Here is a 13414-nt window from a genome sequence, read left to right as displayed (position 1 = left end):
GTCATAGATGGAGAGGGTTGAAAATCTGGATCTTGACCGCATCGGGCATCTGAAGTGTCTTCCTCTGAATCAAGAGTATATTTATCTGGAGCTGTAGGTACAGGAAGGTCTTCATAATGAGAAACTGGTCGCATAGCGGAGGGTATGTTTGGATACCGCATAGAGTGCTTGGATTTGGGCGTGAACCCCTAACATCTGTCAAACAAAAGTAACAATCCGTTATGTGGTCTTTTGGTTCGCGCCAAACCATAGGTACACCAAATTTCATTGCGCTACGTTTTCCTTGTAACCACTTTCTCAGATTCCTGGAGCATGAATTGCAGCATATATGTGGAGCCCAAGACTTATCCTGATCTCCAACTCTGCATCCAAAGTACAAGTCATATGCATTTCTAACCAATGGCGACAAGCTACATTGTTGAGTCTTGAATGTAACTTCGCCACACACATAACAAAATAAGTCAGGCTTATTTTTACATTGACGAGACATAATGCATTGAATGTAGTTCACTGTGACCTTAGGCCTTACAACATTAGTACTTCACACGTAACAGTACTCCACAAACAGCACTTTCAATGAGCAGTATCACGTGGTGAATGGAAACAAAAAATTACATTTAAAATGCTGGAATTATGGTATGATCAACCTGGCAGTGAATGATTGATGTAGATACATATTTCTAAATGTGTCTAAATCTATCCCTGCACTGAAAATGTTTGACAGAAGAAGCAGGATATTCGAAAAATAATTTAAATTAAGGAAACATAGCGATATTATCGAGGAAATACATAAAATACTAAATTTTGGATTTTTTGGAAAATGGTTCGTCTTAGGCAAAAACCGAGTACAGATTCGTTATTTCCAGCCATAAATATACAAGACACACATGTTTTCATGTAAAGGGCATTTTTCATGCTGTACAGTGTAATATAACTGTTTTATAAATTCTAACTTTCAGATTTTTCGACAGCAGACTGGATGATAAAAGTTTCTCAACCGAATAATAACAGGCATTTCCCATATTTATTCTCTGTTTAATTTCCTCCCGAGTATCATTTATATTTGTTACTGTTGCTCCCAGATATTTGAACTTCTCCACCTCTTCAAAAGATAAATTTCCAATTTTTATATTTCCATTTCGTACAATATTCTGGTCACGAGCCGATAGATATAAGACTTGAGAAATTTGCAGATTATTTACTAGAAACGTACATCTCCGAAGATGCAGTTTTCCCTTCCACTGTATGGGCAGCCATGGCTGCATCGACCTCTCGCACAACAAATGGCTGTGAATCATTTCACAAGCATTTTAATGTCAGTTTTTACAGCAGTCGTCCTCATTGTATAAATTCGTGGACATACAAACTGATACTACTACTTACTGGCTTTTAAGGAACCCGGAGGTTCATTGCCGCCGTCACATAAGCCCGCCATTGGTCGCTATCCTGAGCAAAATTAATCCATTCTCTATCATCATACCCCACCTCCCTCAAATCCATTTTAATATTATCTTCCCATCTACGTCTCGGCCTCCCTAAAGGTCTTTTTCCCTCCGGCTTCCCAACTAAAACTCTACATGAATTTCTGGATTCGCCCATACGTGCTACATGCTCTGCCTATCTCAAACGTCTGGATTTAATGTTCCTAATTTTATGTCAGGTGGAGAATACAATGCGTGCAGTTCTGTGTTGTGTAACTTTCTCCATTCTCCTGTAACTTCATCCCTCTTAGCCCAAATATTTTCCTAAGCACCTTATTCTCAAACACCCTTAATCACAAACTGATACTTATATTAAACTGCAAAGCAATGAAAGAAGGAAGTAAGCGAAGATTCAATGTAAGTCAGCCAAATGCAAAAGAAACATATTTTGTAAATTGTGCAGTTTCCGGGTAGGATTAGTATAATCCTTGTGAATCAGTGTGCAGTATCCGGGTAGGATTAGTGGGTCCCTCGAAAAGCGGTGTGCAGTTTCCGGGTAGGATTAGTGTAATCCTTGTGAATCAGTGTGCAGTATCCGGGTAGGATTAGTGGGTCCCTCGAAAAGCGGTGTGCAGTTTCCGGCTAGGATTAGTATAATCCTTGTGAATCAGTGTGCAGTATCCGGGTAGGATTAGTGGGTCCCTCGAAAAGCGGTGTGCAGTTTCCGGCTAGGATTAGTATAATCCTTGTGAATCAGTGTGCAGTATCCGGGTAGGATTAGTGGGTCCCTCGAAAAGCGGTGTGCAGTTTCCGGATCAAAGTGTGCAGTTTACACCTACCCAAGAGAAAGATAGTCGGCTAATCCATCAATCGGCTAATAGAGTGGCAGATAATCGGGATTCTACTGTACTTTAATTTATCAATAATATTACTCTTCACCAAAGAGAGCATGGTTGTATGGAAGCTAGTCACGTTACAAAATAAATAAGCATTATGTTCTTCAGTTCAAGGTTCCACGTTTTATTGATTATTTTATCCACTTTCCGTAATAATTAATAATGATGTGTGTTATTCTTAAGGGCTTTAGGCAGCGCTACATGGAGCCCGTTTCTTTCTATCTTCTTTTTCCTTTCGTCTGTGATATATAACAACACTAAAGGTTAAATAGGCCTTTCATATAAAATAACTCCGCAAATACCTGTAATCAAGCAAATAAAATTTGCAACCGCCATTTTGTAATGAAGAGAAGCATTTTTTTTCTCGTCAGTTGACAAAGCGAAACGCTTTACTACAAAGCTTTTAAAACACGCTTCGTTTTACTTTCAAATTAGGTTCTAAAATAGACTTAATCTATCCAAATTTTAAATCTGCCGCCACAAATTTGTACTCGGTACTGTACTAGGATCACCCGAGTACTGACGTCACAGTACCTGCTCCGAACCGAACCACTCCTTCCCCAGCCCTAGACGGAGCGCATGAACACAGAAAAACCTGAAGCGCCTTGATGTTAGTGAGACCTCAATATTTTGTTTTATACAGTATTTGATTACTCGTTCTTGCATAATTGCTTAATTTGTTCACTTCATTAAAATATTCAAATATTTAATAATTTTTTCTTTAAATATTAACGCATTTATATTATATATCTTGATTACACAACTTTTAACACTGTATCACTTGGGAATATGTATGGTAAGACTTTCCTGTGTTAAATTTCAACGTACCTCGTTTACAGGTTTCCACCTATTTATGGGTCATCTTCAGAACTGGTCGTTGTTGGTCTTGGCGCACTTGTTCTGTTTCCTGTGAGGGTGTGTTCCTGTGGTATAGTGTAGAGTCAAAGAGTGTGTGTGTGTGTGTTTTGAAGTTGAGTTGTGTGTTGAGAATTTCGTTGGGGTGTGTTTTCGTGTATCTGTATATTTCATATTGTTCTAATGTGTTTAGTTACTGGCTCTTTGGTTGGATGTGTAGTATTTCCATGTCTGTGTTGATGTCTCTGTGGGTGTGGTTAGCATTTGTGATGTGTTCTACATATGTGGAGGCGCTTTATAATTTTGTTATGGCTGTGATGTGTTCTTTGTAACGCTTTTGAAACGATCTGCCTGTCTGTCCTATGTAGAAGTTGTTGCAGGTGTTACATTTGAGTTTGTATACGCCTGTGTGGTTGTATTTGTTTGTTTGTGTTGTTTGTGCGTTGAGATGTTTTTGTAGAGTGTTATTTGTTCTGTATGCGATGTTATAATTTAATTTCTTGAATGAGGTTGCAACCTTGTGTGTGTTTTTGTTTTCGTATGTTAGTGTGATGTATTTTTTCTGTTCTTGTGTTTGTGTTGTATTCTTATGTTTTTTGTGATTATGTTTTGTCTTACGTATTATATTGTCTATTATGTTAGGGTTGTAAAAAATGTTATGTTTTATTTAACGACGCTCGCAACTGCAGAGGTTATATCAGCGTCGCCGGATGTGCCGGAATTTTGTCCCGCAGGAGTTCTTTTACATGCCAGTAAATCTACTGACATGAGCCTGTCGCATTTAAGCACACTTAAATGCCATCGACCTGGCCCGGGATCGAACCCGCAACCTTGGGCATAGAAGGCCAGTGCTATATCAACTCGCCAACCAGGTCGACGTTAGGGTTGTATCCGTTTTCTTGTGCTATGTATTTGATTGTCACAGGACAGACAGGCAGATCGTTTCAAACACGTTACAAAGAACACATCACAGCCATAACAAAATTACAAAACACCTCCACATATGTAGAACACATCACAAATGCTAACCACATCCACAGAGACATCAACACAGACATGGAAATACTACACATCCAACCAAAAAGCCAGAAACTAAACATAATAGAACAATATGAAATATACAGACACACAAAAACACACCACAACGAAATCCTCAACACACAACTTCAAAACACACACAGTCTTTGACTCTACACTATACCACAGAAACACACCCTCACAGGAAACAGAACAAGTGGCGCCAAGACCAACAACGACCAGTTCTGAAGATGACCCATAAATAGGTCGAAACATGTAAACGAGGTACGTTGAAATTTAACATAGCAAAGTCTTACCATACATATTCCGCATTTATATTTCTAAAAAACTTCTTAGTCAAATATAGTCTGATACAGGTAGCAAAACTTCAGAGTGATACCTGGAAAACCCTGGACTCAATTTATCTAGATCAGGGACTTAATTCACATAAGGTTCGGAAATTGACCAGGACCCGTGGGAAGAACTGTTTTTTTAACTGCACAGTCGCAACATTAAGGTTCATCTCCTATTACGAAAACTCAGCCAACAGAGTATAGAATGAAGTTTCATCTACAAAACTAATAAAAGAAGAGGAAGAAGATCTCTAAGCCAAAGAATTTTGAAATTATTATTCTCAGAAAAAGAAAAGATTTGTGGTTTTTATCTTCTTCTTGTTCCCTTCAAGTATTAGGCCAAATGGCCTGTTACGATCTCACAGTTGATTTTCAATCCAGCGCTTCTTTAGACGACAGAGAGATCTCTTCCCGTTTGGACGATAGTGGAGCATGACTTTTGGGATTCTATCTCTATGCATGCAATGCAGATGATTTATCCAGTTGTTCTGATAATGTTTTACGTGATTAATTGCAGGTTCTAGTTGTAATTCTTCCATTACATCTTCATTGCGTTTGTGATCCCACTTCGTATATCCCGCTGTATATCTCATAAATTTCATTTCATTAGCCGTTATTCTCCTTTCGTCTTTCTTCCTCAATGTCCATGCCTCACTGCCGTAACAAAGTACGTCTTGTAAAGGCGAATTCGAGTATGCCTTTGTACTAGGGAAGGTTTCATAATGGTGTTAATTATTCCCACTGTTTTGGTGTATTTAGAAATTTTCTGTGAAATGTCTACTTCATCGAAAAAAAATCAAGTAACATAAAAGGAATAAATAACTGCAGCGTAAAATGGACGTTATATGAATTTCTTCAGAAAACTTAAAAATACGCTTTAAATATAAAATAATATGAAAACGACAATATTTAAATCCCCTTGCGGCCGCACAGTGTGTAATTTCAAGCAGCTAGCCGGCCAAAAATCAATTTTCACACCCTATCTTTAATGCTAAATTCTTATATAGACGTGTTTATAACACTCCAAAGTATACTATCCAAGTGTAGACAGATGCTTACATCTGTTAGGGGACCCTCACAACAGAGCGAAAGTGCATGTCTGCGATAAGATCATTTACGCTGCAGAGGCGGACGCGAAGTATGTGTTTGGATGGTGGAAAGTAGTAACGTTAATACAGTATTTTTTCTAATATAGAGTGTGGATATGTTATAAGAAGGTATACACTTACATACAAGCTGATTTTCGTGACAAAAATTATTATCTTATTGTCTAGAATAAGTGTCTGGATAAACATGTGCAAAGAGTTTGAGTTTTACCTTATTATATATTTCGAGTTGACTTTTAAAAGGTGTAGCCGTCTATCACCTCGATAAAAGTTTGTAGAGATATTCATTATACTTTTCTGAATAAGACGTCGTGATTTTTTTCTGCAAACAGGTGCAGACAGAGTAGCTATTAATTATTTTCAGGCACTATGCGCTCCGTAATCAGGAGAGTTGTTTTCCAGATGTGGAATAAGAGCGAGATAAAAGTGAAATTATCAAATATAATTGAACATTTTGGTCTCAAAGATTACTCTGAAGACATTTTACAGTCAATAAAAAATGAATTAAATTTCTATGCCCGAAAATTCGATTACGGTAGAAAAAATACAGCAGAAATGAGAAAAATGTCTTAAAATATAATGCGCTATGTTTCAACCAAGATGCAAAGTCTGAAAATAAAATATATAATACTTTTCCATCTACTACAAAACAATTTCAATTTGATTCTGCCAGTACAAGCATTCGAGGACGTCCACGTAAACTTTTCGGAGACTTAGCGAAAGATCAAAACGGAAAAAAAAAAACTAGTCCACATTTTAAAGAAAGAACGCCAGAAGTAAAGCTTTCTGTTGCCCATATGAATTTCAGAACTTCTAGGAAAAGAGATGCGGCCAATATTGTAGGAGAGCTTCCACTCGCATTACTTCAACGTGCGACAAAAAAAAAAAAAAGATCTCGCTTTGATTACTGATCTACAATTGACCTCAAATCAATGTAAAAATTTAAGGGAAATACAAAATCTTGTAACAGTTAATTTAGATCCACAGTTTTACTTATTGCGAAACATTGAAGATAGGATAGGTTCAGGCAGGAAAGGGGACTACCTTGTTGACATGATAAAACAAAGCAGTCGCAATAAAAAGGATGCAAATATCGCAAGAATATTTTTCAGGGAGATTTCCACTTTCGCATATATTACGGGAATAGATGGAAGTCTAATAAGTCGTTTACACATAATATATCAGAAACCTTTTTCATGCGGTTTCGCAATACTGATGAACGGGCACTTGACATGTATGCAAGGGAGACAAGGGAATTATATTTATGCTTGCACAAATAGTATTATATGCCTACAATCCTTCACAAACTCTTGGCTCATGGACAGAAGGTCACAGGACACTATTATATTTACTGGCAAACTATCTGAGGAAGCCCAGGAAACGAGGAACAAATGCTATATTAGACTTTTCAGAGAAGTCTTCGCAAGAAAAACATCAAGAAAAACACAAATGCCGATCTTTTACTCAGGCTACTTATTTCTTTGGACCCTTACATCACCAGTTTAAAGAAATTAAGAAGAGGAAATCGCGGTCGATTTTAATAGTAGTGCTGCAGTTGTCTCCAAGCCTCCATTAGTCGGTGCTGTCGAAGGAGAGACTAGCAGTGAGGATAGGCTATAGATTCTGATGGGGATGCATCTGACGTCCGAACGAGTAAGATATGTAGCAATATTCCTTCGCCTTACGCTTTCAATTTTAAGGTATTCCACATTATGAACATTAATTTATTTTTTTTCACACGAATCGAATTTTTTTTACAATATTACTATTTTTATTTTCAGTAAAAATAGTTGCTATTTTCATTTTCATTATTAAAAACTTATTCACTTCAATAATTGAAGGTATATACTACATTTTATGAAAATTGAGCGATTAGTTTTCGAGAAATGATTTTTGGCTGGCTAGACTCGCTAAATTACACACTGTGGGGCGGTTGACTGCGTTTAACATCAGGTCGAAAGTTCTCAACCCAAGCACTATCAATTTTTTTCTTACTACCTTACCTACATACGCTGCCTACAACTTCTACTCACTGATGCTAGTTCCATTTTTTCAATCTCTATGGAATTCGCGTTCATCTGTCAACGTAACAACGCCCAAACAACGCAGTCTTCAGCAATGAAAATTACGTGTTGGACCGCCATTATGATATTTGGTATCATTTAAAGCAAGCAAAGATAGCGGTTTATGGAGAGTATGTGTATTCCAGAGCTTGGTTCGATTCTCAGGGGACAACCAGGATGGACCTCTTCCCACTGAGGTAAGCTTTCTAAGTTAAATTAAGATTCCTGTTTGAAAACTGCAACAGTAAGTAGGGAATGAAAACATTTACGTTTTGTAGTGTCAATCGCGATTCTGGGAATAAATGTATTTATTAAGGGCTGATAAGTAAGCCTCGACTGGACAGATATATTTAAAAATACTACCGAACGCGCGCGATGCAATTTAAAAATGGTGACAATGAGGTTTTTGGTTTTAATACATTAGTACATTGTTTTATGACTATCTTATCAATAAATGCAAAATCGTATAATGTAGCGTTTCTGAAAGTTTTGAATTCTGTGAATCTTAAATTGTATTTAAATAGTATTTTAAATTTGGAGAATAGTAAATTATATACATTATATAATTATAAATGTACATTATAGTTTAAAAGGTAATACAAGTGATATACGCATTTGATTAACAATATTCATGTATATTTATTTTAACGTAATATGATATCGATACTTGACTTAATTTCAATTAAATTGCATATTTCAAATTTTTATTTTAATGGGTACACGAGTGTTTTACCGTTTTTAAATGTTTTTTTAATATTGACATCAACAATCTATACTTCGATATTATGTAAAAATCTTCACTACAATTTTAATGCAATATATTTTTTCAAAATATATTTCTATCTAATTATCAATGTCTGAAGATGCAATACTGAATGCCGAAAACGTTAACAATTTTACAATAAAATGTAAATTTATAATTGTATAATTTACACTACCGGTCAAAAGTTTTCGATCACCTATCACAACTATGGATTTGTGGTTAACAAGGATTTCGTTTTGAATAGTCCAACATATAATGCTAATATTTATTTTGTTGGTCTATTTAGTTTTTCGAAGTGATCGCATATAGAAATAAAGTATATAGTTGTTTTCATAGCTGATCGAAAACTTTTGACCGGTAGTGAACATTAAAATAAGTCATATGATTAAATATCATTCTTTTTTAAAACCTGAGCGTCCCTAACTAATCCCACTGTATTAAAATTTACATATTCCGAATCTCCATAAAATGTTACGTATGAATTCGTAGAAAATGGGAGTATAAGGGTACAGTGCATCAGTATTCATAGATTTCAAAAAGGCATATGACTCGGTTAAGAGAGAAGTTTTATATGACATTTTTATTGAATTTGGTATTCCCAAGAAACTAGTTCTATTAATTAAAATGTGTCTCAGTGAAACGTACTGTACAGCAGAGTCCGTATATGTCAATTTCTGTCAGATGCGTTTCCAATTCACTGTGGGGTAAAGCAAGGAGATGCACTATCACCTTTACTTTTTAACTTTGCTCTAGAGTATGCCATTAGGAAAGTTCAGGATAATAGAGAGGGTTTGTAATTGAACGGGTTACATCAGCTGCTTGTTTATGCGGATGACGTGAATATGTTAAGAAAAACCCACAAACGATTAGGGAAAACACGGGAATTTTACTTGAAGCAAGTAAAGAGATAGGTTTGGAAGTAAATCAAGAAAAGACAAAGTATAATAATTATGTCTCGTGACCAGAATATTGTACGAAATGGAAATATAAAAATTGGAAATTTATCCTTTGAAGAGGTGGAAAAATTCAAATATCTGGGAGCAACAGTAACAAATATAAATGACACTCGGGAGGAAATTAAACGTAGAATAAATATGGGAAATGCGTGTTATTATTCGGTTGAGAAGCTTTTATCATCCAGTCTTCTGTCAAAAAATCTGAAAGTTAGAATTTATAAAACAGTTATATTACCGGTTGTTCTTTGTGGTTGTGAAACTTGGACTCTCACTTTGAGAGAGGAACATAGGTTAAGAGTGTTTGAGAATAAGGTGCTTAGGAAAATATTTGAGGCTAAGAGGGATGAAGTTACAGGAGAATGGAGAAAGTTACACAGCACAGAACTCCACGCATTGTATTCTTCGCCTGACATAATTAGGAACATTAAATCCAGACGTTTGAGATGGACAGGGTATGTAGCACGTATGGGCGAATCCAGAAATGCATATAGAGTGTTAGTTGGGAGGCCGGAAGGAAAAAGCCCTTTGGGGAGGCCGAGACGTAGATGGGAAGATAATATTAAAATGGATTTGAGGGAGGTGGGATATGATGATAGAGACTGGATTAATCTTGCTCAGGATAGGGACCAATGGCGGGCTTATGTGAAGGCGGCAATAAACCTCCGGGTTCCTTAAAAGCCAGTAAGTATGAATGCGTAGAAACTTTTTACATTCTCCCGTTTCTTGTCTCCTAATTACTTATGAAACTTGTTTCGTGGACTTCAGATTTGACACAAATGAGTATGGGTAAAATCATGTTGAGTAGGCCATAAAACTAAACAAAACACAATGACTAACCAAACATTAGGGTAGGAGGACATATTTCCGGACTTTTCAGATATTTCTTCACATTTCTCATACTACAGACCTGCAGAATTGTAGCTCCTCAGAGCGACTGCTTTACTACCCCTCCTTACCCCACCCACCTTTTCTATCAGTGCGGTCATACGTTCTAGTTACGTTCGGCTGCATCAACATTCATTCTCGCGGCGGCAGGTATACAATACGCTATCAAGAATTACAAATGAACAGATAATAAAATTCTTAGAAACATACCTTTAGAAAATAAGAGAAAGTAAATAAGTTAAAAGACATGTCTACCTATGTATATATCGTCCTTTTACTAGTAAAGCCGAATAAGTCCACTTTTTGTGTAAAATAAGTTAAGAACAGTCCCCGACTTGTCTTTCCGTGCTCTGTATTCTACTAAAATGAAACAAGTCCGAAATATTGCATGCATGCAACAAACCAATTACTTTATTTGAAGAATTTATTATGATTTTTCGTGCATTAATAAAGTTTTAATTCCTGTTTTTACAAAACTTGCATTACTGGTGTTAACTGGGTTTACTAGTAATAGGACGATAAATAAATTGTAAGTTGATAAGTGAGTGATAGCTATATGACCGGATGTCAATGCTGTCATTAAACATTGTAACGCACTCCAGCTATATATATATATATATATATATATATATATATATATATATATATATATATATACACTGTATACACACAATACGCGTACTGCAGTTTAAAAAAAACTGGAACATAGCAAAGTCTAAACCCGTGAAAAAAATACTACTTCCAAAGGAAATGGGAATATGATTATTTTATTGTTAAAGAAGCGAAAGAACTGCCTGTTTACTGTGCCCCATCCAATTTATTTCTACTCGTCATTTCAATATTAAACCACATTTCAACAAAGCCCATATTAAGAATTATGGAATGCACAAACTTTCGGGTAAGGTCATTATTACGAACTGTATAGTGATTATTTATTTATATCCTGTTAAATTAAGGACGTCATTCGTTGTGTTCATTTTGAATGGAAATTAATAGTGGCTTTCGAGGTTCATTACTTAAATGCTATAAATTTATGTTTCCGTAGGTGATGATAGGAGGCAAGTTTTCGAAAATCTAAAGCAGGTTAGGTGCAAAGAAATCTCAACGAAGCTACCGACAGGAAATCTAACATAATTGTAAACCTTAAAACGAGATAACGCATTATAAATACAATTAATTTATTACCGGTACAATTCTTTTCGAAAATTACAGTGCCGCCACAGGCAGAGAATGTAAACAACTCTTCGCGGAAGTCGATAATCCCCAATAGAAGTGGAGTGAGGCTGACGTCATATTTCCCCTACTTACGGGTTCTGCAGGCGTGACATACTAGGTAAGCTTTTGGTAGCGACTAAAATCGTGATTTTGTACCATAGAGTTTAAAATATCAACACTCATACGCTAAAATGACTGCATTTTATAAATGAAATCAAAGATAAATATTTGGAAACTCCAGTATACTTGTCCGGAAACAGGAACCACTGGACATACATCCTTGAACATAGCTCCTATTTCCGGACATTGAGATTCTAACATTTTAGATGTTTATTGTTATAGATATAATTAACAAGAAATTAAGGAACAGATGCATTATAGGCACCCCCAGCTATATATCTCCTAAAAAAATGTCAACGGAAGTAGCAGTTCGATAAATGAAACTATCGACATTGAACTATCGGTACCTATTGCTTGAATAATATTGAGAAACAAAGTTTGTTCGCATGTCACAATGGCGGGTATTTCAAACGCTACAAACATAATTTGGAAATATCAAAGTGAAATTAACAAAAAAAAAAAAAAAAAAAAAAAAAACTTCATACAGCGTTAAACTGCATGGCAAACAATTGTAATTATGGAGTTATTACTCGAATATTTTTAATTTTCGTGTGTTCAAACAAAGATATGTTGTATTCGTTTTTATGTGATTTATAATAGTGGATTAGGGCTCGCTCTGCCGAGAGGTATGTCTACACCACGGAATAGAAAAAGCATCCCCCCCTCAAAAAAAAAAAAGCAGCAAGGTAGTAAAGACGTGGTAGTAGAAATAGGGAAGGAAGAAAAACATAGCTGAATTCTTGTTCAAACATGTACATCGAAAGCTGATAGTAAATTTTATCTACCTTCCAACATCCAAAAATGATTAGTAAGACAATTGATTGGCGGGCTTCGCCCCCAACCCCCTATTTGTATGGTTAGGAGGGTATTTTTGGAATTGTATGCCTCTATGTAAAAAGAACGATAGAAAACCAAAAGTATTAATTTGGGACTTCGCTCCCAACCCCTCTGTTTGTTTCATTAGGAAACTAATTTTAGAATTATAAGCTTCTAACTAATTAGGCCTATGTAAAAAAGCGACAGAAAAACAAAAGTATTAATTGGGGACTTTGCCCCAACCACTCTATTTGTTTTATTACTTACTTACTTACTTACTGGCTTTTAAGGAACCCGGGAGTTCATTGCCGTCCTCACATAAGCCCGCCATTGGTCCCTATCCTGACCAAGATTAATCCAGTCTCTATCATCATAGCCTACCTCCCCCAAATCGATTTTAAAATTATCTTCCTATCTACGTCCCAGAGGTCTTTTTGGTAATTTCCTAGAAGACGGGCAAAATCCAACATGGCTGACGAAAACTACCAAAACGTTCTGCCAACTATGAAGTTCAAATGTCACCAAACATTACAAAATCAAAGATGGAAAATTAAACATATATTCATATTTTTAAGAAAGAAAAAGCCTTTCAAAAAATGAAAATATGTTTAATTTTTCATCTTTGATTTTTATGGTGTTTGGTGGCATTTGAACTTCATAGTTGGTAGTACTTTTCTGGCAGTTTTCGCCCGCACTTTACCCCCACAAATCACTAAAACACAAAACAAAACAATATTTTATCACCTAATCAAACAAAATTCAATCCTCATTGACGTCTTCAAAGACAACCACTTCACTTGCATTATGACACAGGCTTCAAGGCAATCTGAACTTAAAGCATGCAGCCAACAAAGAACTAAACCACCACTTTGTCGTACAGTTAAGTTCACATAACTAAACCATGTATTTACACAAAATGAAATTCTCTTTGAACTCTTATTACACCTT

This window comes from Periplaneta americana, chromosome 12, assembly GCF_040183065.1.
Source record: "Periplaneta americana isolate PAMFEO1 chromosome 12, P.americana_PAMFEO1_priV1, whole genome shotgun sequence".
Lineage (NCBI taxonomy): Eukaryota > Metazoa > Arthropoda > Insecta > Blattodea > Blattidae > Periplaneta > Periplaneta americana.
This window is presented reverse-complemented; position numbering follows the sequence as displayed.